The sequence below is a fragment of the Chinchilla lanigera genome, unplaced genomic scaffold (assembly GCF_000276665.1).
Source record: "Chinchilla lanigera isolate Chin_1 unplaced genomic scaffold, ChiLan1.0 scaffold00085, whole genome shotgun sequence".
NCBI classification, from domain to species: domain Eukaryota; kingdom Metazoa; phylum Chordata; class Mammalia; order Rodentia; family Chinchillidae; genus Chinchilla; species Chinchilla lanigera.
In genome coordinates, this window is record NW_004955486.1 from 6,417,729 (window position 1) to 6,441,087 (window position 23,359).

General features: G+C 59.0%; 1 protein-coding gene across 7 annotated transcripts in view; it reads right to left on the reverse strand.

The window, feature by feature from the left end:
• Nucleotides 1-23,359, reverse strand: part of Kcnab2 (potassium channel, voltage gated subfamily A regulatory beta subunit 2) — a 71,677-nt gene that overhangs the window by 46,517 nt on the left and 1,801 nt on the right. Inside the window, exon 2 of one of the 7 annotated variants that reach the window (XM_013504276.1) lies at nt 15,326-15,478. The exons of 2 other annotated variants lie outside the window; for them this stretch is intronic. The gene's annotated coding sequence lies outside the window, so the exon portion shown is untranslated. 4 more of the 7 variants (XM_013504275.1, XM_013504274.1, XM_013504277.1 and 1 more) reach the window with 4 other exon arrangements.

Sequence of the window (23,359 nt, forward strand, 5' to 3'; positions counted from 1 at the left end):
AAACTCCTGCTCAGTGAGCTGAAGTCCTCAACCGACACGGTGCATCTCGAATGCGGGGATGTCCCTGGCAAAGCCCTGAAGCATCTGCTGTGACAACCTCACGGCCAAAGCCTGGAGGAGCCAGGGCGCTGATGGCGTGCTTTGCTCCACGGAGACAGGAAGAGGCGTGAGCTCTGGAAGCCACAGGAGGCGGAAGGGAGCCTGTGAGACGCGCCCTTCCTCCCCGCGCAGGCGCCGCTGCTGAGTCAGAGTAAGTGCGCCTGCCTAAGCTGGGTGCGCTGGGGGTCAGCTGTACCCAGGGTCGGGGGATGGAGCAGAGGGCCCCCCTCTTTAACAAAGATGCCCCAGGGGCAGGGCGGCATCTGGAGGTTGACCTGGCCCACGACGCCATCAGCATCCCCAGCACCTTGCCCAGATTGGAGGGAGAACAGTACAAAAGGAACCAGAGACAAAGGACGTGGGCTGGACCCTGAGATTTTTTTTTACAGAGAACCTCAAAACTCCGGAGGTCTGAGCTAGAGGGTGGAGAGCAGAGACCTGCCGGGCTGACACTAAACGGGAGGATATCACATGGCTCAGACCGTAGCAGGAGCATCCGACCTGGCCACAGAGCCCAGGGTCATGGCCACTGGACGAAGTATTTGATAACACATCTCATCAACGCCTCGTTAAACATTTTCTAGAAAGATCACAAACTAACGATTTCAACCTAACCTTTTCAAAGCAACATTCAACAGCCGGTTTCCTGATAACAGACGACAAACCAACCCCATACGGAGCCCGAGGTCACGACAGTTCATGTTCGCGTCTAAGGAATATCAACTAATAAAAAAGATTACAGCTAAAAACATCCCAGGCCAACATGACATGCAAATACCCTTCCCTCCCGCACAAACATCTACCCAGGCCCGCAGGTCTGTCCCAGGCCCTGTCCCTGGTTTGGCCCCCTGGGGGCTGTGGCCAGAGATGGCCACAGCCCTGGCCTTGGGATCTGCCACTGTCCCTCCCTGAAGGAAACGGAGGCTCGGACCACGGGCTAGGGGCTCAGCACGGGTATCCCAGAGTCCTGGCTTAGCCATTCCCCCTCCAGCATCTGTGATTTGCATCTGGGGGGAAAAGCCACCCCCACCGAGACTTCATGCTTCCTGCCCCCTCCCTCCAAAGAGCTCTGAGGGTCAGGTGCAGGGCCCAGGTATGTGCCGAGGCCCTGCATCCTTGCCATGGCTCCCAGCTCCCTCCTGCATCTTGGTGACCATAGGTGGCAATGTGCATCGGCCTGTAGGGCTCACCTGCACCCCCACCCTGGGGCCGCACAGGGGGTACGAGCCGCAGGACTCAGAGTGAGCTGTGAGATCCTCCCCCGGGCCCCACCTGAGCCCTCGCCTGCTCCAGAACCGCCATAGTGCTCAGGCCACAGGGCTCTTCCCTTCAGCAGACTGTGTGCTGTGCCCTGGACCGCAGGGGAAGCTCCGGGCCTCTCCCCTGCCCTCCCCCACGGTGACCACACCCTGCCCCGAGTCCTGCAGGGGGAAGTGGAGAAGCGGAGAGGAAAGGAGGGAGGAAGCCACTGCCACCAGGGGCTCCCGCTGTTCTCCCCGGCACTGCAGATAGTGGGGTTAAACTGCAGAGGCGAAGGGCTTCGGGGTCTGCTGCCTTCCACCCCGGCTTGGCGCTCAGTCTGACGGGGACAGGAAGGGATGGGGACCCATCACACCCGCTGTCTGGGCGTGAGCCTGGAGCCTTCTGCTGAGATGGCTGCACCTCTCCTGGGGCCTCACAGGGTACTTGGCAGCTGCTGACCCCCATCACCACCTGGGGAGGGACACGGGCACCCCAGGGTCTTTTGGTCTCCCCTCTCACCCCAGGGATGGAAAGCAGAAGGCATGGAGAACTGCTGGGTGCAGGGCTGCCGTGTGTGTGTCTACTGTGAGTCCCGGTCAGCTGCACAGGAAGCTACGTGGGGCCACAAGGGGCCTGGGCTGGCAGGTGCAGCCTGGCTTCAGGCTGTGGCTGTGGGCGCAAACCCAGGACCCTCACGCTGGATACAAGGCCCATCCTGGGCTACACCACCCCAGAGACCCTGGGTACCTGCTCCTGGGTCAGAACGGCAGCCGAGACCATGTTCCTGGCATCCTCAGGAGGAGGCAAAGTCACCCCCTGGCTGCACAGCAAGCCTCCCGGCCTCAGGCCCAACAGGAAGTCAGTGTGGTGCTGCCAGAGCCCTGAGGGGGAGCTGGGCACCCCAGGGCCTGTGGGGTACTGGGTGTGGCCTCTGGTTCTGGGGCTGTGACTCAGGCGGGAAGGCTCCGACACCCCAGGCTGTGTGGCAGTGTGTTGGCTTTCAGGCAGGAGGTGGGGGGCAGGAAGACAGTGCAGGGCAGGGAAGCACCTGCCAGTCCCCGCCCTCCCACTGGGGGTGTCCAGAGAGGCGGGGTCCCTGCCTGGGGCTGGGGAGCCCCATCTTAGGGAGAGAGAGGGGAAGGGCTTTCCTGGGACACCCACCCGCTCCTGCACAGTGCACCTGCGCAGTACAGAGGCCCCGGCTCAGCCTGCCCTAGATGGGAGCGCTGGGAAGGGGTGGGCAGTCAGCCAGCTGAGCCTCTGTGCATCTAGTCAGGGGTCCGCAGGATCCGGGTACGGACAGGACGACGGGGGGTGGGGGTGGAAAAAGGAGAAAGAAAGGAAGAGAAAACTGCTTGGGTGTGAGGTAAGAAAGCAGAGCTCGGGGGATGGAGGGGAAAAGAGGAGGGAGGAAAGGCTGGGGAGAGAGCGGAGGGCAGGCGGCCCCTCCTGGTGGGCCCAGCCTGGCCACCCGACCCCGACCCCGTCGCAAAGACCGCTTCACAGAAAATGCAGGCTCCCAACGTGGAGCAACACCCAAGGCCCCACTGCGGGTCGGGGCTCTGCCACTGGGCTCTACTCTGAGTCCTTTTAACTTCCGTCTAAATTTTGGGTTTCCCTAAGTTGCCCAGGGGGCACTAGTGCTCCTCTTGCCTCAGCCTCCCTCAGTGCTGGGCTTCCAGGTGGGCGTCACCATGCCTGGTGGGACCTGGGCATCTTAACCTCCCCGCTGCTCTGCGTGGTCAGGCAGGACGGGCCAGCCTCGGACCTCAGCGCCACTCCTGGCCCTCGAAGTGGATGGAAGTTCTTCCGCTCTCTGCCGACTCTTTAATAAAAGTTACCCGGAGCCAGGGAGGCAGGTGGCCGTCCAGCGCTGGGCGGTAGAGTCAGGGACACCTCGCTGCTCATCATGTACGCAACAAGGGGCTGAAATCCAGCACATAAAGAGAAGGCCCAGCACTCGGCAGAGCAGCAAGTGACATGGCTAGAACGTGGGCCAGGCCCTGAGCAGACGCTTCTCCAAAGACTGTACTCGAGGCCTGGCAGCGGCGGGCCCAAACCACACCCAGATGCCACTTCTGCTTCAGGGACCCCAGAGGACCTGTGTCAGCATGTCATGGGGAGCTGCAGTGTGTTTTGTTGGTGGGCATAGAAAATGGACAGCTGCTGTGCAAAACAGCATCCAGGCCCCCCTGGAACATGATGATCATAGGGTGTGGCAGTGCACAGCTGTAATCCCAGTACTCGGGAGGCTGAGGCAGGAGGATCACTGAGAGTCTGAGGTCAGCTAGACACCATAATGAGTTCAAGGCCAACCTGAACTGCACAGCCGAGACCCTGTCTCCCAAAACAAAACAAAATGAAATAAACCAAAAGAAAACATAAATACGGATCTGCCCCGGAACCCAGCAATGTCACTTCCGGCAGTATGTTATGAACACAATGTCTCATAGCATTCATGGCAGTGTTAGAGACCTAAAAAGCAAACAGGCTGAGTGTCCACTGATAGATGAGTAATCACTGAATGAATAAACCAACTGTGGCATATCCATACAATGGAATATTGTTCATGAAGAGAAAGACGTTGTGGCACCTGCTACCGTATCCCAGAGCACCTTAGGCTGAGGGGCCTGAGCCAGTCACAGAAAGGTAAACACAGTGTAGCTCCACTTACAGGAAGTGCTCAGGGGTACCGGTGGCCGGGGGGAAGTGTTTGGTGGGGATGGAGAGTCACTTCTGCAGGATGAAATGAGGCACAGAGGTGCACGGGGAAGATGGCTGCACAGCACGAGTGCCGTCAACATCCCCGCTGTACACTTAAGTTGGGAAGCTTTGTCTCGCGTGTCTTTTACCACAATAAACAAATCAGAAGGCAAGCACAGACTTCATTTAACCAGCCAGCAGTGCCACCTCTGCGTTTACGTAGACACGCATCTGAGCCAGAGCAGTAAACCTGGCAGGGAGGTCTGCCGAGTGTCCCAGCTGTCACCGGTCAGTCTCAGCTGAGGTGGCCTCGGACACCCTCTCCAGCCGGGTCCTACAGGTGGGGCTCCCAGAAAGCCCCGCACTCCTGGCGGAAGGGGACGTTCTTGCCTGGTGGAGGAGGCCGCGTACAGTTCTGCTTGTGTTTCCAGCAGGAGCGCTGCTGGGGCCTCAAGGCTGGCTGGGTGGGGGCCTGGGCTGCAGCACACTGTCCTCCTGAGTGAACCGAAGAGACATCGCAGGCCAGGCTGGTCTTGGGACTGCTCGGCGCTTCCTGCTAAGTGGGGCCCTAGCGTGGTTCTCCCGACTTCCAGATTTTTCTATGTAGGGAGCGAGTGCGGAATACATTTGCTTTGATGTCGCTTGTATTCCTTTGGGCCCGCACTGTGAAGGGGTCACCTGCCCCAAAAGCCACCAATAGGACGCGGCTTCCACGGCCCAGACCCTCCGAGCCTGAGGATGGGAGCCGAGGATGGGGCTCTGGAGCACGCGCAGTCTCTCGGGTCAGTCCTAGCACTGCTGCATCTCCGCATCTCCAGCGCCCTGGGGGCTCCAGGGAGAAGAGTGCCCTGGGGACAGGTGGCAGACAAGAAGACAAAAGGCCTCTGCCTGCAGATGTGGGATGCACCTCCTCACAGCTCCTGCTGTGGGACCCACCACTGGTCTCTGGAGACAAGGAACCAGTTGGGTCCCCCTGCAGTGTGACAGTCTGTCAGCACCTGAGGACCTCTGGCATTGCCGCCCCTTCCAACCCCACATTGCTCCTGAGAGCAGACAGCCTTGCTTTTCCCCATTCTCCCTCCAGGTTCCTAACGTGCTGTACAGTGTTTCACAGTGCCATCACACAGGCTCCTGCAGGCAGCCTCGGTGGCCATGCCCACTGCACAAGGGCGCTGAGGCCGAGGTCAGCCGGCTGGTAGGCGGACAGCATTCGCTGCAGCCCCTTTCTGGATCACTCACATCCAGCTCTTTTAGAGGCGTCTCCTGAAATGGCAGAGGCACCCAGAACCCAGAGCCATTCAGTACCCTGCACTGCCGTCGTGGGGTGAGTGAAGCCGGGGATTCTGCGCTTGGCCTCAGACAGTGGACAGCTATCAGCAAACTGCCGGGGCCCGGAGGCTGAGCCCAGCCTGTTTTCTGAAGCCCCCAAGCCAAGGGCGGTTTTTACAGTTAAACAGGGAGAAGAAAAAAGCCAAAAGGAGGAAACCTCAGCGTCTAAATGAAGTTCTGTCGGTATGGAGTCACGCTGGCCGTAAGGAAACACCAGAGACAGGCCCCTTGCAGAGCAGACGGTGACTCCTTGTGGTTGGGAGGCCGGAAGTGCTGGGTCAAGGTGCTGTGGGACTCAGTTTGGGTGAGGCCTTTCTCCTGGGTCTGTAGACAGCTTCCTTCTTGCTGGGTCCTCGCGTGGCAGAGAAAGAGCCCTGGCCTTCCTTATAAAGACACAGCTCCCATCGTGGGGCTTCCCTTCACCCCTCTTCTGGTCCCGAGGGCCTCGCGAAAGTCCCATTCTCAATGCCACCGCACAGGAGGTGAGGGCTTGGACCTCACAGTGGTCCAGCACAGTGGGGGGACACAGACATGCGGCCACTATCTGTACTGCTTTCATACTACAGGGACGAGTCCAGAGGCTCCTCACCTTGCGAGGGGGCTGCGTCCCCAGCAGCAGCAGCCCACAATAGTCTAAGACGTCCTTAAGCTGAGTGTGCATTTGACACTCAGTTCAGCCCATCGTGAGGATGAAAACCATTTCCCAAACCACGGGAGGTCGAGGACTTCCACAGCCAGAGAGACTGTGCTGCCCACAGCCCAGTCTGCCCACAGAGACCGCCTGGTCTCAGGCGGAGGGCTGCAGCTCCCCGGCTGGTACAGCTCCTCTCCACGAACAGCCTCACGTCCAGGCACCCAAACGCCTGGCTCTGCGCCACACACCCTCGCTGAGTCCCACCCCTTCTCCCCGCGCCCCGTCTCCCCACCACGCAGCCCTCTCTGTGTTCTGGGCCCGACTCCGGGTCTGTACCTCTGTGTTTCAAGGAGGTGGGGCGACCTGTAGGAAGCTCTCGGCACTGTCTCCACGCGTGTTCTCGGTCCCTGGATTTTCATTCATCCTGTGGGTTCAGCTGTCTTCTGTGGCTTGCCGTCTTTCCGGTCAGCTTAGGGATTCTCTAGGTCTTCTCTTATGAGATCACAGCCTTCTCTCCGGGGATTTGGCACACTAATCCACTCTAATAACTGATACCCAGAAGGCAGGCTGTTTCAGCAGGCTTGATCGGCAGTGTGCAGGCTGGCCCTGTTCAAAACCTTCCTCTGGGGGAGCAAGGCGGGCGCTGAAGGTGTGTTCGCCCCGGCTGGCTTCTGCCTGCAGGAGGTGCATAGCAGCGTCAGCGTGTGTGGTGTTGCTGTGTGAGCAGCAGCGTCCCACCGACACTTTATGCAAAATCTCCAAATTCTCAAGACAGCCCAAGTAAAAAGGCCGAATCTAATTTAGTACTAGACTATGATCTATTGAAGAATCCTGTTGAAGACTGGCGGGGCGGGGGATGTGTTGCCATAGCCTGAGGTCTGAAATAGCTCCTCCATGAGTCATGGAAGCTGAGGGACAGATCAGCCCATTGCAGGGAAAGGGACGCCTAAGAGCAAGGTCCTCTCTGGGGCCTGTCTGTTCCTCTCAGATGGCTGGGGAACACAGCAGGGATGGTGGCACCCTACTGGGGTCCCGGGCGTCTGTCACTCTGACAGCCAATGTCACATGCAGGTGGCAGGTGGGTGCTTACGGTGGGATGCGTAAGTCTCCCTGCACAGGTGGCTACGCAGCTAAGCATCAGCTAAATGTCCTGGTTAGAAGAGATTCTTTGCCACAGAGTATCTTTTTTGTTGTTGTTGTTTTGTTTTTTCCGGTACCAGGAATCGAACTCACGACCTTGCACTTGCCAGGCAGGCTCTGTGCCGCTGAGCTAAATCCCCAGCCCCTATCTTTTCATTTCCTGCAAACAACGCTTAGTTCTAAAGCTGTAAGTCAACATCAGCATGCTAAAAATGCCACCAAACAAAACCCCCAGCGTTAGGAGTTGTTAGTGGACAAGATGCTGCCCTAGGATGCTCAAGCATATGACCAAGGCCCAGCAGGCCCAGCATGGCTCCAACACTTTAGGCTCTGCAGCTAGTGCAAAAGCAGCCAGACACAACTTGTAAATGATAGGATGGGGCTGTGTCCCAATAAAACTTTATTTTATAAAAACAAGTGGTGGGCCAGATTTGGCTCTTGGGCTGACCCTGATCTATCACATAAAAAAGGTAACGTGTATCATACTACAATTCAGACAAGTGTAAATCCTTATGATGCCCATGGACCTTGCTGCTCTCATGTAGCTTGGCCTCCACGTATGCCCAGGCCATACCCTTGTCTCTCTGTGGGGACATCTACGTCTGGAAGGGGAGCCCTTCAAAGTCAGAGAGGAACTTTCTGGCCAGCTGACCCCCACGCTGCTCACAGGGGTGACGGGGATGAGGAGTGAAGCCGGGGACCCTCCCTGGGTGCCCTGAGTGTCCCATGCCTTGCTTTACTTGCTGGTAATTCTGGTTTCTCATCAGATGGTGGGTCTGCTTAATCTCTTCTGGAGTAAGCATTGCAAAGACGTCTTCCAGCAGCTCTGTGATGCTGCTCGCGGCAGAGAGCTGAGGACAGCTGGCCGCGCGACTCAGGCTGTGCCGCTAAAGCCGCACTATTTTGGGAGACTCTTTTTTGCCTCATTTATTTTTGATTCGGGTTGCTCATACAGACTGTGTGTTCTTTCTCTCTCCTGCGCTGGATTAAGTGAGTGCAGTAGCACTATTTTTAAACCCTGCCTGTGTTGCCTCTGGACCAGTGCAGAGAGCCAAGTACCTGGAGAGCATCGGCCCAGGAGGGGACACCTGCCTCTCCTCCGCAGCCCGTAGTGTGGTGTGAGGTGTCCTGGCCTTAGCAGGACGGGGATTAGCCTTTCTGGGTGCGGGACCAGTCCGTCCTGTGGGAGACCGGGCCTTCAGGGCCATGGCCCTGCACTGAGGTCAGACTGGCTGGGGTCCAGTGACAACCAGGAAAGGTCCCCTGAGGGCCGTGGTTGGAGGAGCTGAGGGGCGTCCCTGAGGAGTAGCGTTGACCCAGGCCACTGTGCCTGGGCTGGTGTCAGAGCACTATCACCTGGTACCGTCCCCATGAGGATTTGGGGGAGGGCTATCACCTGCATCCAGCCTCCCCCGCTTTTTTTTCTCCTTCAGTACTGGAGATTGAGCCCAGAGCCTCCGCCCTAAGCCACATCCCAAGCTCTTTATAAAAGATGTAGTGTAGATGGGACTCAAACTTGTGATCCTCCTGTCTCAGCTTCCCAGAGTGCTGTGATTAAGGGCATGCGCCACCACGCCTGACTCATGCCCTTCATTCTTGCCCCCATCCCCATGAGGCTGTGCTCTCCTTAGCTGCAGAGGACAAGTGTGGAAACTGAGGCTCACAGAGGTGAGGTCAGTGTGTCTTGGCTGCCTGGTGAGCAATGGTTCTGGGAGCCCCTCCACTAAACCCACTCCTGGGTGTCATCAGCAAAGCCCGAGGACAGAGGCGCAGCCAGGGGCCTCCGAGGAGTGAGCTGACCTGTCAGAAGACTGGCATAGTCCTCGTGTGAGCTGGGCAGCCTGGCTCAGGTGGAGGAGAGGGAGGGGACCAGGGTGGATGAATCTGAGATGCAGGGGCCTCAGGGTTGGCTGGAGGGCAGGAGAGTGCAGGTGGCCCTGGGTTCCTGGGGACCTGCCTGCTGTCATCTCTCAGGATAGGGGAGTTCCTGCATAGCGTGGCCGTGTCCACGGGTGGGGAGGTCACTGATGTCCTTTCTCTGGGCCCCACTTCCTCTTCTGGGCTGCAGGACCTTTGCAGGTGCAGCTCCCTCTGCCTGGATGCCCCGATCGCCTAATAAACCTCTCCAGGGAGTATGTCCCCGAGGGTTCTGTCCATCACCTCACCAAGTCTGCCTGCGGACTGCTCACGGGCTTGTCCTCCACCGAATGCCAAGCCCCGGAGGGTGGCGGCAGGTTCCATGCCATTTCCTGCTGAGCCCCTCGTGCAGAGACAGGGCCTGGCACCTCAGTAGTCCCCAGCATGCCTCTGCTGAGCACGCGTGGCATGCCAGCGTGCTCTGGACAAGAGGCCTTTGGCTTACAGACAACGCAGACTCCAGCGTGAAGCTGAGGCCCAGCAGAGCAGAGGCAAGCAAAGCAGCAGGAGGCTGTGTTTCTGCTGCTTCCCAGGGAGCAGCGGTGTCCTGGGCTCCACGCCTCCTCCAGGCCCGAGAGCTCTCAGGGTACAGCTCACCTCCATAGTCTCTGCCGGGTTTCTGGCCCCAGTGGGCAATGCTAGCTCACAGAGCATGCAGGGAGAGTCAGGCATCTCAGCCTTGCATGGCGCATGTACACATGTAAACACACACACACACACACACATACACACACCACCTCCACAACTACCATCTTCACCTTACCACCTCCACCATCATCTTCGCCCTCACCACCACCATCTCCACCCCAACAGCACCATCTCCACCTGCACCACCTTCACCATTCCCAACCCCTAACACCAGCTTTCCTCGGTCATGCTGTTTTGGCCTTGGAACCGGCTATGAGCTGACACATCTGAAACCATGAACCAGTGTAAACCTTTCTCCCTTTAATGCAGAGCTGACCAACACAACACCCCTGGGCCCAGGGCCGCACCTTCAGCCCACCCGTCTCCCTGGGCTCTAGGTGTTGGCTCGGTCCGCAGGATTCCCCCGAACTTTCCTTCTCATGCCCACCTCTACCGCTTGCCTTTAGAGCTGCGGCCTGGACCACGGCTGTCCACCTGTCCCTGGAACCCTGTTTCCATTTCCCAACATCAGATATTTCATGTCCTGCCTTTATCCAAAGCCCTCGGTAGCTGCCCAGGGCCTGCCTCCACACCCAGCTCACCAACTCCCCCCTCCCGCGCCCCTGCCTGCCTCTGTCCCTGTGCGCCTGGCCTGGGGCACACCTGGCCTCCAGCGCACCTGGGGCCCTCTTCTCGCTCGTGCTCCTCTGCCTGTGGCAGCCCTTGCCCCCTCTCCCACGGCTGCCATCTGTCAGGGGCTCCATCAGCCTTGGAGTCCCGTGCAGAGGCTGTGTTCGTCCCAGGTCTGGATGAGTCGTCCCACACTTTTCTAAGTGGCTACCCGGAGGGCTGCACTTTCCGTCAGTAAAACGGGACCACCTGGCCCCTTGTGACAGACACACGCCCAAAGCACACAGCTCTAAGAAGTGAAGAGCTGGGCAGGTCCAACAAAGCCAACATCTCTGTGATCCTCCTGCCACGTTGTCCCAGACTTCCACGGCAATGTCTAGACAAGAACTCCTTCTGAACTTCCTGGCTTCAGCCTTCAGCACTCAAATATGAGCCCAGCCCCTGAGCACCTTTATCCCCAGGGAAGCCTTCTCTCCACCTAGCCCACTAGGGGTGTACAGCCTACGCTGGATGCCTGCATTCATCTCCGCCTCACCTTGCCCTTTACAAGGTGGATGACCTCTGACTCCTGCGCAAGTTGGGGATGGCTGGGGGTGGGAGGGCATGTGGCACACACCTGAATTCCAGCAAACCAGCTGGTGGCTCATCCAAGGACCCCAGTGGTAGGGTTTTCGGAGCACGCCCTGTATACTTGGCTTCTGATGAGATGGGCTTGAGTACGATATCTGCTTACTTTTCTGGCTTCGTCCTATGCATGACAGCAATGCGGGTTTTCCCTTTATTGCAGGGACTGCAAGTTTCATTTCCAAATACGTAATTCGAGAAGTAAGCGTAAGTGACTAAAAGGAAAATGCAAACTGAGAAGGACTGGTGGTGTGCGCGTACGACCCAAGTCATAAGGTGCAAGGCCAGTGACCGAAGCGTGAGAAACGCTAGCTAGAGTCGGACAGAGACAGAGATAGGCAGAGGAAGAGGAAGCCGGGGGCCTGGAACGCTCCAGGGGAACCCGCGGGCGAAGACACGGAGCCTCTGCAGTGGAACCCCAGGGCAGTCAGTGGATTTCAGGTCACTCTACAGTTCTTTTTTCTTTTAAACTAAATTTATATCCCCTTTTGGGAAAGTGTGTCAGAGTTCCTCCTACTGCAGGAGGTCAATCAAGAGAATCAAGGGAGAGACCAGAACCCAGGCAGGACAGCGCGTTCTGGGACAGCCCTGGCGGGGGTCCAGGTGGGGTCTCGGCTGGGGGTGCAACTCATCACACGTGTGCACGTGTACACGTGCACAGTCCCTTTGGACACACACGTGCACGCACATGTGCACGTACACAGATGCACACACGTGCACACACACAGGCCCACTCCACCCATCAGCCAAGCTACGGTCTGTTTATCTACAAGGAGACACACTGGTGAGGGTCTCGCCTTGTGTAACACTGAGCGTCCTTCCTGTGGACGCGACTGAGGCCGTGTCAGGCCACCCCCGGGCAGCCTCCTGCTGCTGTGCAAAGCAGATGCTCCCAAAGGCAGGTGAGGACCCAGGACGCCTGCGGAGGGTCGGGTGGCCAGCTACACGTTGCCGTCTCAGCGCCCTTGGGTTCCCCTCCAGAGATCTGGACGTCCAGCTGGGCCCAGTTCAGACACCCTGGGATGGGATGGGAGAGGCGGACCATTTGGGGGGGCACCCAGAGCACTGTGGCTTTCCACCCTGCAGGCCTGGGCATGGCCAGTGTGGGCCTTAACAGCTATTGCTATGGCGACTCCTGAAGGAATGGATGGGGCAGGGCTGCCCAGTGCCTCCTTCTGGGACCCCGGCCACAGTCAGGGTGGAGGACATCTCCCGCCAGGTGGCCCAAGGCCTAGGCCTTCTGCAGAAATAAGTCCCCGGGGGCAGCTCCAGGGTGGGCAGGGGGTTACACACGGTTGGCAGCCCTGGGCCGCCCCGGAGGCAGCTTCGTCTCCCCTCCCTTGTGGTTCAGCAAGACCCCTCTCACCCCTGTGCTGCTGGTGGGCTGGGGGTCCTGTCCTGAGAGGTGAACAGGATGAACAGAGGACCAGGGAGGCCATCCCCTCCTGAGGACAAGGACACTGCCAGGGCGAGGGGGCACCAGCGCAGTGCGAGGGGACCTGGTTGTCTTCTCTGTGAAACCCAGGCCTTTCCCTCCAGGCCCAGCAGGACCCCCGGGCGGGGACTAACGGCCACTGCCGGAATCTTCCTCACCCATGCCACGGAGGGGTCCCTAGGGAGGCAATGCCCCGTCGCCATCCTCACCGCCACATGAGCCCAGAGGATTCCAGGCCGCACTGGCATCCTCAGGCCACACTCTACTGCGGGCACCTTGCCACCCACCCCGCAGCACCTCCAGCCCCTCCCAGCAGTGCTCAGCTGCATCTACCTGGATGGAGGCACCACGTGCCGCAGGATAATCACTGAGCGGGCGAGGGCAGGGCTGGGGTTCCGGGAGACACCGACGGACGGCGAGAGCAACAGTGATGCCCGTGCAGCGCCTGCGTGATGCCCGCAGAGCCTGATGCGCTGTTCCTTCTGGAGCATCCGCCACAGAGGGATAAAGAAAGTGCTGAGTCTCCTCTCTGGGCCGGGCTGAGACTCAGAGGGAGCCGCCGCCGGAGAAACCCGCGGGGGGGCGGGGGAACAGGAACCCTTCTCCATGGGGATGTGACCCAGAGCCTGATTCAGCAAGGTGGGGAGTGGGGGACGCCCAGGCCGGGGGATGGAGGGACCGTGGGGGGACGGTGCAGGGACGGTGGATGGGGCGACCCCTGGCTGCCGTCTTGGCTTCCTGGCTGGAGGGGGTGGGTTTTCACTGCTTGCACCCCAGAGTGGGAGGAGGAGGGAGAGGCCGGCATCCTGGTGTTTCTGAGATGTTTCAGGGGGAAGGTCATGTAGACAGGTGCCCACCCGGGGGGGCCTCTTGTGCCATCAAGCCAATGGCCCCCTGTGACTCGAGCTTGGCCCCCGGTATGGTTGGGGTCCCTCTCTCTCTGGAGCTTGGGACTCACCCACACCTGGGGGTGACCGTCCACTGGCCAGAAGGCTTGCTTGGGCGTGAGGGGGTGCCATGGTGCCCAGATTGTGCCCGCCTCTTACTCTGGGTGAGAGCTGCTTACTCTCGGCGGAGGGGTTCAGCCAGGCACTTTGCGGTGCCTGGCATGGTGCCTGGCACCGAACAAGCCGAGTGTCCCAGCTGATCCCCGGGGCCTCGTGCCACTCTGATCTCACCCTACTAGTGAACGGCAGGGAGACCTTAGCCAGAATGTTGTTAGAAGCTGGGGCAAAGGCCCCCGTTTCACTCGCAAAGGGGGAGGAAGACACCTGGAAGGCATGCCAGCCAGGCAGGCTGTGTGAACATCTGCCTCTTGCTCTAGGGGCACCCAGAACACAGCCCCTCAGATGCCCATCCCCAGGCCTCCCTCAACTCTGCAGCATAAACCCGCCTTCCCCACGAGGAAGCCCAGGCTGGCATCCTGAAGACAGGGAACCCCCCGTCCCAGTGGGATGCTGCACGTGGTCCTCCTGCGCTTGCCTGGGCTGCTGAGTTCCCTGAACCCAGAGGGGGCTCGGCTCCCATGCCCATGAGCAGGAGGGGACAGAGGAGACCCCACACTGGGCTCCCGTCCTGGTACCCGGACTGAGAGCTCAGCCCCAGCTTTGGATCCAGGGCTAGCTTCTGTGAGTTGCAACTGAATGAGATTCTGCTCCACACCCTTCTAATCCACCACCTTGCCCTTGGCCTCAGCCAGTTGTGCTCCCTCCACATGCAGGAGAGGAACCCAGGCCACAGAAGCTTCTGAGGGAGCGCCAGGTTGGGGGTGGCAATCAGCACCAGAAACCTGCTGTAGCGGGTCGACCTGTGTCCCCCAGTGGAGATGTGCAGGCCTCGACCCTCAGTGTCTGCGAATGTGACCTTTTATTTGGCAAAAGGGTTTTTGCAGATGTTTTAGGTAAGAATACTGCAGTGTGACCACCTTGGCCAGAGTGGGCTTTCCCTCCAATGCCACCGGTCCTGCAAGAAGAGGAGACACAGAAAGGGACACGGGATGATGGAGGCGGTGCGTCTACAAGTCAAGGCACACCAGGGGCCATGGCAGCCACCAGAAGCCAGAAAGCCCGGAGACTCCTGCTCCATGCCCCGGAGTCCTCCACGGAACCAGCCCTGCCCACAGCTTTTTTGCACTTCCAGCCTCCTGGACTGTGAGAGAATAAACAGGGCTGTGGGGAGCTGTGACGCCCGTGGTTCTAGGAAACTGACGCGGTGGTGTCCCTTTCTCCCCAGGAGAACACGCCCCAAGCCCTCCATCAGGCGGAAACTGTGCATAGTACTGAGCCCTACGCATGTGATGCTTTCCCCTACACACGTGCTCCTTTGACAAAGTTATTTATGAATTAGGTACAGCAAGGGTAGCAACACGCAACAGAATCAACAACTACAGCCATAAACTCTCACAGAGATTTCTTAAAACATACGGATCATTTCTTTCTGCTCTTTCCCACTTCATATTTTCAGCCACGGCAGATAGAGAATAACTAAGACCGAGGGGTCGGGGACGATCATGCATTGTCCTAGCCCAGTGCCCTCTCACTGTCACTGGCTGTGTGAAGGTGAGAGGCCACCTTCTTCCAGGGGAAGTGGTCCGTTCCTGGGGATCTCATCTTGAGGGGAGGATTGCAGGACTTTCTACAGTGCTTCCTGCATTTGCACCGGAGACCCAGGCACTGGGGCTCCTCCCTGCTCTCCAGGGGACAGCGAGAATAAATAATGAACTGTTTCAAAGAGGATTACCGTGGTCCCAGTGCCACGTGATAGAGGCATGAAAGATTCATAAGTTGCCCATGCAGTGCTGCAGTAGCGATTTGAAAGCCGGCTTTACTCTGCCACATTCCCTCGAGCCTCCAATGAGGGAAAGGATCTCCAAAAGAAGACCGTCGGGCACTGCGCCTCCATCACGTAATTAACAGGAAAAGACGCTTGTAAACGCAAACACTCACTGTTGGCGGGGCTGTGGTGAGGCTGTGACACGCAGCAGGAGTGGCTCGGGGGCACAAGGCACAGTGTTTGGGGAGCACAGGTCTGGGGTCTAGCGTCCAGAGGTCCGGGTTATATAATCCCAGCCTGGCCAGTTGAGATGCAAAGTAATACAGCTGGAAGAGTGAAGAAATGAAAAAGTGGAGGGCAGGTGTCAGAAGTCCTTGAGGCAAGTGGGGTGCAGAAGGGCAGAGGGCCAGGCCAGGTGTGTCTGCAGAGGCTGGCAGGTGAGGGTAGGCCCCACCTGTAGCCGCCACACTGTCCTGCCTCTGCCTCCTTCCCGTGCAGTGTATGTCTGTGGAGCATGGGGCATCCCACAGCACAGTCTGCAGCCAACGGAGCGGACACACAGGGCCTTTCTGCCCTCCCCACTCTGTGGCCTGGAGCTGGCCAGCAAGCCCCTACTTTGCTAATGGAGTGGTTTAAGTCACATCTTCATCCTGCCTTGTGCCAGCCGCAGGGCCACAGGTAAGTATAAGACCTGTTGTCCCTGAGAAGCAGACGCAGCCAGTGGCAGGTATGGTGGGACACGCCTGTTATCCCAGCACTTGGGGGAGCGGGTGTTAGTGATGGTGAGTTCAAGGTCAGCCTGGGCTACAAAGACAGTTCAGTGCTGGCCTGGATGACATAGCAAAACCTGGGAAAAAGGCAGGCATGCGCACAAGTCTGTAATCCTGGCACTCTAGGAGGCCGGGGCAGGAAGATTACCAAGTTCAAGCCCAGCTTGTGAAAATTAATGACTTAATGAAATCCTATCTCAAAATAAAAAAAGCTGGGGATGTAGCTCTGTCTAAATGCTCTGGGTTCCACTCCCAGTACCCAAAAAAGCAACTTCACGTTACATTATTACTCAAGGGGCCTAACAGAGAGCAAGCCCACTAATGCCATCTGCCAAACAGAGAGCAAGCCCACAAATGCCATCTGCCAATATAAATGGTGACAGTGGCAATCGTCATTGTTGCCACTCCCCTCAGCAACTCCCAGGGTCAAACGCAGTGCACGGCCCCACTCCCTGCAGCGGGGCCAGCACTGTGGTCCCCCCCGCCTGCCTGAAGGCCCTCAGCTCCTGGGACCTCAGCCTTCTCTGCCTGCCACCGCTGGGGAACCCTCCATGTGGGCGCTCTGGGTTGGCGCTGCAGTTCCAAGGAATTACCTCTGAGTAATTAAGTGCATCCTTGTAAAGCAGGCACGGTGCTCGCCTCGGGCCGGCAGTGGCTACCGCTGAGGCTGAGACACGGCAGGCTGAGGGGCTCAGAGCTGGAGCCTGAGTGGCTAGATGCCAGGTGCTGGAACCTGTGGGCATCAGACTACTGTGCCAGCTGCAGGACCACAGCTGCCCTGTGCACCTGTGCAGGCCCCACACACCTGGCTCTGTGGGACTCTACCTCCTGCCCTCCCCGGGTAGGCCCGGTGTTCAGGGCCGCGCTGTGCCTTCAGAGGAGGATCCCTGGGCAGGGTCCCTCAGGGGTGTGGTCAGCCTTGGGCAGGCAGATGCCTTCTGCTGAACCCAGGACCCAGTCTCACAATGACCCACCAGAGCCAGCCCTGGGGAGATGAAGTCTGGGTGCCATGGTGGGACCGGCCTCTGCCTGGGCGAGGTCCAAGATGCACCATATGTGGTAGGCACCTTCCAAGTCAGCTCTGAGGTGGAGTGGACACAGAGGGCAGTGGCAGGGTCACAGAGCGGCCGGTCCCTTAAGCAGATGCGTTAGGGTTGTGGCATTTACCTCTGAGGCTCAGAGCCTTGGACAGCAACACATGGGTGGAGCCGTGGTGTAGGGGAGCCCTGGGAGGGGGGACCCTGGTTTTGTGGCATCTGGGCCCCTTCTGGTCTGTGAGTTCAGCTCGGCCCCGAGAGTGTATGCCGGGCCCAAGGGGGTGGCGCCTTGTCCATGAGGTCCTGGGCCGCCCACAGCACAACAGATGCAGGCTCCCTGGGGGCCCAAGCCCAGGCTGTCTGTCTGCACCTAGGGGTGCGTCTGATTCCCAGGGCGGTGTGCTAGGGAGGACGTGCACAGGGGTGGTTTCTGCGTGGAGGGTCCCTGCTCTGCTTGTCCTGGGTCGGTGCAGCCACCTCGTCCTGGGCTCAGCGAGGGAGGTGGGCTCACCCCATCCTCATGGGGTTCGATGGTCCAGGAGCGGCCAGACGGGGCAGCAAGGGTCACTGTGGAGAGGGCAGTTTAGAGACCTGCAGATGTTGCTGAGGGGCCCCGTCAGAGAGCTGTATGTGACCCCCCTGTACCGCAGGACCTGCAGATGTTGCTGAGGGGCCCTGTCGGAGAGCTGTATGTGACCGCCCCCCCCCATACCACAGGGATGGAGGCACTCCCCAGCCTGTTTCCCTCTTCCTCAAAGGAGGCAGCGGGGTTGCAAGCATCACCTAGCTGAGGAGCCTGAGGGGCTCCCCGAGGCCCCTGGCTGCCAAAGCCCAGGACCCAGCCCCACATCGTCCCACAGCAAAGTATGCTGGACTTGAGTCTTGCTAGACAACAGGGAGCCTGCTGGGTGTGGGGACAGGTACTCTCCTGCTCCCTCCAGGGCTGAGGGTTGGGTCCCAGGTCAAGGGCTCCCCACCTGCCCTCCACTGCTCCCCAGACACCCACATGTACCCTGGGGCCTGCCAGGACTCGTACTCCTATGGCCAGCAGGTGCAGGGACACTCCAATAGTTCATGTTGCCATGGTTACCAGCTGCCGGAGGGTGAGGACCCTCTGCTTGGCGCCCTTCCAGCAGGGTTCGGCCTTCCTTCTGTAGAACCCTTGGGCTGTGAGAGAGGAGGCGGGTGCCCAGCCGCACACAAGGCTATGTGTGTGTGCGCGTGTATGCATAGGTACTTTTGGGGACACTGGTGGTGTAGGCGGCTCAGGGGTCCCTGAGGGTGTGCGGGCAGGGCTCGGGGCCCCAACGTGGGGGAACCTGGTCAGCCTCCCTCGCCACCTGCTGGAAGTGACTGAGCTCAGCCACAGAGGAAGCTGGACACCTCCCAAGGGTGTCCAGGAAGCCGGGTGTGGTGGTGCACCCCTGTACTCCCAAGCACTCAGGAGGCTGAGGCGGGGGGATCACTGCAAGTTGAAGGCCAGCCTGGGCTATATAGCAAGAGCCTGTCTCCAACAATAAAGAAGTTCAGGGCCCAAGACCCTTCTTTCTCAACTGCAGACACCTGTTGTAGCCTACAGAGGATCTTGGTGTTCTGCACCATAAGACCCCTCCTTCCCTACAACTGACTCTGAGGGCAGTGACCTCATCCTTCTGATTCCGGGATCCATGACGAGTGAGTGACATCCCCAGCCCCGGGACTGTCACATGCACCAGAGGGACAGGGTCTACTCCCTATGGGAGCTGGCATGCAGGCTCCTAGTGGCTTCTCCCAAACTCATCTCTCAGGCTGAGGAGAAAGCACGGCAGCATCCCCAGGCACCTGGCACAGGGCTCTGAGGTCCCCTGAGCATCCCGCTGCCTCTGCAGGAGCAGGATGTAAACAGGGAGGTGTCCTGCCTCCTGTGGGGAGCAGCGCGCACCCGTGTCCCTGCAGAAGGGGCAACTGAGTTTGGATTTGCAATTTCAGCTCCAGGCTCCCTGTGTCCTTTGCGGGAGGAAGGGGACAGGATGTCTCTGGGCCTTCTGTCTCTGACACCTGAACGCGGAGTCCTGGGTAGCTAAAAATAGCATCTACTCATTGCCAGGGAGTTAATACCCTTGGGGGGTCTCGAGGAAGGCGGGGCTGGGGCGGGGGAAGGGGGCTGCACACGATGCATCCAGACAGAGGGAGCACAGCCAGGGTGCAGACGGGGCCAAGAGGTACCAGACACGTCCCGCCAGGTTCGCAGTGACAAAGGCCCGCTCCTCTAGAGCAGAAAAGCAAAGTGCTCCGTGGGCAGCGGGCCCCGAACACACCGCATTCCAAGAGGCTGGGAAACGAACAACAGCTTCATGCTAAGCACCGTGCATGCGCAGGGGTAGCGCACAGTTTTAGATTCAAAGCAGACCGCAGCTCGGGGTCACTCCAGTGGGAGGGACGCGGGCCCTGAGAATTAAAGGCACCAGGCGGAGCTCTTCTCACTGCAGCCTTCCAACATCAGAAGGTTTCCTTGCTTGCCCTTCAAGGAGAGGGAGAGGTAAGGAAGCTCCCAGCAGATGGGAACAGCTCCCAAGTGCTTCTCAAAGCATGGTCGTGGTCCCCAGGGGCTGCGAACGACTTGTCCAGCTGCCCTGGGACCCTTCAGGGCCCGCAGGCCTGAGTACACAATGACTCGGCCCTTCTGGGGCTCCTCAGACTCTCTGAGGTCACAGCGCAGAGCCACTGGAGGCTACAAGTGCCAAGGAACAGCCCCCGAAGTCAGAGGAGTGGTGCATCGCAGAAATATCTGTGAAAGGACAGAGGGGACAGCGCACTGTGGAGGGACTTGGGACCAGCACTGTCTCTCTCTGAGGCCTGCTACCCCTCGAGTGTAACCTGCAGCCCCCTCACTTGCTGCAGTGCTGTCCACTGAAGCCAGGACTCCTCCAGTCCTTGTTATCTTTATTTTACCTTGCAACCCAGTGTGGTTAAGTTGCCTAGGCTGGCCTGGCTTTGAACTGTGATTCTCCTGCCTCGGCTTCCCGTGTAGCCAAGATTACTGGAGCACACCCTATCTTTCCTCTTCTTCACTGTCAAACTCCTCAAGAGCCATGCAGAAAGCTGAGAGTGATTTGAGCTCCGAAGAGCCTGGCTTTGGGTCCTGGCTCCTTGGTGTCCCAGCTCGGGGACCTCCACTTAGGAAAGCCACGCCAAGCTTCCATGCTGGTAAGGAGCAAGGAGCTGACACCAAGCAGTGAACAGGTGGCCGGTGTGCAGAGGATTCTACCATTGCCTCTCTCCCCGCTAACACAGCAGACACTGCCCTCCCTGGCTCTGGAATAACCCTCAACCTTCTGTCTTGACCCCACCTCCCCTCCAGTCCTGCACCAGCCACCTCCAGGGCTGTGACCCTGGGGCGATCAGCAGTCACCCTCAGTCCCACCATGCACTGTCCAGCCCTGCCTTAGCCTTACGAGAAGAGTCGGGAAGCTCCTGGGCTCCCCTCTTTGCCCCCGGTCCTCCCTCTGTGGCACTGTCTCTTCTCCTTCTGCCTATCTCAGTCCCGTCTGTCTTCCAGGTCTTTGTCAAACACCCCTGTTCCCCCTGCCCTCTAGCAGTTTCTCTGTGGTGATTGCACCCTTTCCTTGCTCTCTGTCCTCAGAGGCTAGAGCTGGGTGGCCCTTGCTTATCACCGGCCCTTCACTGTCAGCCACAAAGACCTCTACTCCTCACTAGCATTTGTAGGTTTTAAACAATGTCGCACATTTAAATTTATTTTCGACTGCATGGCCTCATCAGAGTCTCCCTGTCCAGCACCTTGTTACTACATCTAGAAGGGGCAGGAGGGCTATGACTGCTGGAAGCCCCTGCGCTCACTGAGTTCAGGACGGCAGGGCTCCTTCTCTGTGGACATCAGGGCCTAAGTTTGCTTGAAGGACCAGGAAGCTGTCGAGGGACAGACGAGGCAAACGGGCACGGTGACGGCGGGCTACGCTGGGGGAGGGGCTCTGTAGCAGTCCCTTCCGTGCTGGGAGCCCCAGGGTCAGGTAGATGGGCAGAGCAGTGGCCATACACTGTGGCCCCACAGGCCTGAGGCAAGGGCGGCCAGGCTGGGGTGACCCTCAGGACCTCTCTAGTCTCTCACCCTGCAGGTGGTGAGCAGGGTTCTCCCAGGTTCCTCTCCAGGACCCGTGAGTGGGCTCCAGAAACAATCAGCAAACCCTAGTCGTTGTGCTGATTTTGGGGGGTTTGGCTGGGATCTGGGCAGGGTGCTGATTGGGGTCAGTCTCTGTCCAGAAGGACAGGCCTGTGGACGAGACTTGTGACCCACAGCACCCACGAAGTGGCTCTCCCACTGGGGAAACCACCTCTGCAGCAGGCTGGTGTGTCTTGAATCTGGTGCAGGGATCTGGGAAGACCCATACGTGTGGTGCTACGGTTTGAAGGTGTCCCCAGGTTGCATGGGTTGGAAACAATCCCATGATGCAGGTGTGGGCGGCTTCTGCAGGACAGGGATCTGGGAGGTGCCTAGGATTTGGTGAGCTCACAAGGGTCAGTATCCCCGGACGGCCTGGGCGGGTTTATCAAGTGACACACGCTTGTGCTGTCTGGCCTTGGGACAGCCATGCTGTGACCCAGGCGCCAGCATGGTGTTCTGGACTTCTCAGCCTCCAGAGCCGAGAGCCAAATAAACTCCTCTTCTCTATAAATGGCCCAGTCTTGGGTATCTTGTTACAGCAACACTTCAGCTGCTGAGTTCCAACCACTCAGCAAGGTCATGGTGAGGAGACTCCTTCTAATAGGGTCTGTGCAGAGAGCAGAAAATGAGGCCACAGTCTCTACCCTTTCTCTGTAATTCCCTTTTTCCCAATCCTGTTTTATCTGCAACTAGCATAGCTCAAAACAGCTAATCTGTAAGTGCCTTTGGGCTGGAAAGAGCTAAAAGCTGGGTGGCCCGGCAGGCAGGAGCGGTGGAGGTGTGAGGCTTTGTAACAAGCGACATGCACAGCCCCGCACGGCACACTCCCAGCTCTGCGGGGCTGAGCATCCGGCAGAGCGGGCTGGGCTCCTGAGCAGCCATCCATCCAGCAGGGATAGGAGTTAGAGACCTGGGAACGCTCATGGGACGGAGGGGGAAGGCTGGCCAGGATTTGGTGAGGGACATGAGGACCCGGTATCTGCTCAGGGCCACACGGTTAGCAGAGCACTGAGCGTGTGGGTCACCCGGAGCTTGTCTACACGGCAGAGTGGGCCCTTGCCTGAGTCCAGGCAGGGAAGGAGCAGGGTGAAGCTTCCCTCACCAGCTGGCAGGCTGGGGTCCGTCTCACTATTACTGAGTGCCTCAGTTTCCCCATGGAGGCCTATATAAAAGGCCCTGACACAAAGCAAGGTCGGAAGTGTGGCTCCTGTGTGGTACCTCTTCCACCTGCTCTCACCCAGGGCCTCTGGCCACCTGCTTGATGGCCACGAACGATACCCCTGCGCCAGGGGCCTGCAAGGCCAGGCAGGACCGGAGTCCCTGAGTATTCCCCGTGGCTAGTGGCACCTTCCCCTCTCCCGACCGCCCCTCCTGGGGCTGGACGCATCCAGGGATGCTGGCTTCTGTGAATGTCACTGATTCCCCCACAGGGTCACCTCCCGAAGGCGCACATCCTTGAGGTATCAGCTTCCTTCCACTGAATCGGCCAAGTGAACTGAGCTCACATACGTGGAAAACATGGGGTCGCCCCAGCCCCGCACTGCCTGTGTGCGGCCCTGGAGGAACCTCTGCCACTCTGCCTGCTGAGTAGTCAGGACCCTGGCATCTTTAGGGTCTTCCACCCTCTAGGGAGAGACCTCTGGCTGCTGAGGGAGGGCATGGGAGAGCGGTGGGGTCCCTGGCCCTGGAACCTCCAAAGTCAGGCCTTCCTGAATGCTGCCCACTGCTCCCTGCTGCTCTGTCTCCCTTTTCAGGGACCCTAGAAAAAGGCTTCGAAGTCTGGCACTTTTGGTGACACGATGATCACAGAATTTAGCCAAGGTCCAAACATGTGCTGCTCTAGCCAGTGTCCGCGGACATCGACACGTGTCCCCAGCGTCCCAGCAGCACAGCAGGCTTTCCTTCGAGACACAGACTGTGCCCGGTTGCCATGCCCAGTCACCAACAAACGCGAGGCGGCCCTCCCTCCACGCCCCAGCCCCAACTGCCAAATCAAGGCTCAGTGCCACACGTCTTCTCCCAAATCATTTGATTTTAAAAGGGAAGGAAAGAAAGGAAGAAGGCAGCCCAGGGAATGAAGCCTGCCTCGGCTGCCAGCCACAGAGCCCTCTGCCCTCGGGGGGCCCGGCACACCTGGCCTCGGTCCCACCTCACCCCATCTCCCATGGGCACCGGGTCTCGTGGAGGCTTCCCCCCCAATCCAGGCTCTGCCTCCAGACTCACAGGGGCTCTAACGCTAGA